The sequence below is a fragment of the Bos mutus genome, chromosome 3 (assembly GCF_027580195.1).
Source record: "Bos mutus isolate GX-2022 chromosome 3, NWIPB_WYAK_1.1, whole genome shotgun sequence".
In the NCBI taxonomy this organism is placed as follows: Eukaryota; Metazoa; Chordata; class Mammalia; order Artiodactyla; family Bovidae; genus Bos; species Bos mutus.
This window is the reverse complement of record NC_091619.1, coordinates 85,272,447-85,273,625: the sequence shown is the minus strand read 5'-3', so window position 1 is coordinate 85,273,625 and position 1,179 is coordinate 85,272,447. Positions and strand designations below refer to the sequence as shown.

General features: G+C 40.1%; 1 non-coding gene across 1 annotated transcript; it reads left to right on the top strand.

Annotated features, from left to right (window-relative positions):
- Nucleotides 1-440: 440 nt before the first annotated feature.
- Nucleotides 441-513, top strand: TRNAG-UCC (transfer RNA glycine (anticodon UCC)). Its single transcript has one exon. It is a non-coding gene; the product is annotated as a tRNA-Gly (tRNA).
- Nucleotides 514-1,179: the final 666 nt, after the last annotated feature.

Sequence of the window (1,179 nt, the reverse complement as noted above, 5' to 3'; positions counted from 1 at the left end):
GCTGAGGGTTGAGCATGACTGGGTGGCTTCACTTTAACTTTTCACTTTGATGCATTGGAGAAGGCAATGGCAACCCACTCCAGCATTCTTGCCTGGAGAATCCCAGGGACGAGGGAGCCTGGTGGGCTGCCATCTATGGGGTCTCACAGAGTTGGACACGACTGAAGTGACTTAGCAGCAGCAGCAGCAGCAGTCTATAAATTGCTCAATGGAAGGAACAATTACCAGACTGGTGGCCACATCAATCTTGCAAGCCTTCCTAGTAGTGTGAGTCAGCTTCTCGGGTCTGACCACTCTGCACATTGAGAAGATAAGTCAGACATTGAAGTTGGCTCAAGGAAGCCTTGACAGGTAAAACTGTCCCAAGCAACCTTCCTACTGTCACACCTCTTTGCATCACTTTTTACTAATTTCATACAAAGAACACACTCTGGGGGAATACCCTGGTGGTCCAGTGGTTAGGACTCTGCTCTTCCACTGCAGAGGGTCTAGGTTTGATCCCTGGTCAGGGAATTAATGTCCTAGAGGCCTCATAGCATGGCCAAAAAAAAAGAGAGAGGGAGAAAGAGAGAGAAAAGAGCATAGGATGAAATGACCAAATTTAACTGAGATATCTCTACATTTTCATAGTATGTTAAAAGACAAGCTTTCAAATAATCATGTTTAGATTTTTCCAATTAAAATGAACTCATATTTATTCCTGGTCCCTTTAAAATTTAATTACTTGTTTAAAAATATGTAACATGAATATAGGAAAGAACATTTTAATTTATCATGACTCTCTGCTTTCTTATAAACTGAATGAATGTCAAAGTAATTATAAATGGGGCAAGGGAGGAAGATGAGTTACAGACAGAGAGTGAACCAAAGCTAACATGACAACCTATTATACCCCTAAGAGTGTGTAAGGCAGGATCTTTTTTAGACCTCATAGGAATCCTGCAAAATAAGTATGATCACTTTCATTTTAGAGGTGAGGAAACCAAGATTCCGATACAGTTACATAGCTGAGTACCAGAGCTGGGATTCCAGGCCAAGTCTTTCTCACTCTACACTTACTTTGTTACATTCCCATTTACAACAGAAAGAATAGAGTATTTTTCAGTATTATGTGAATTGATATTTTCCTCATTTGGTTTAAGAATAAATCACAATCAGGTTCTTCTTTTAGGTATTTAG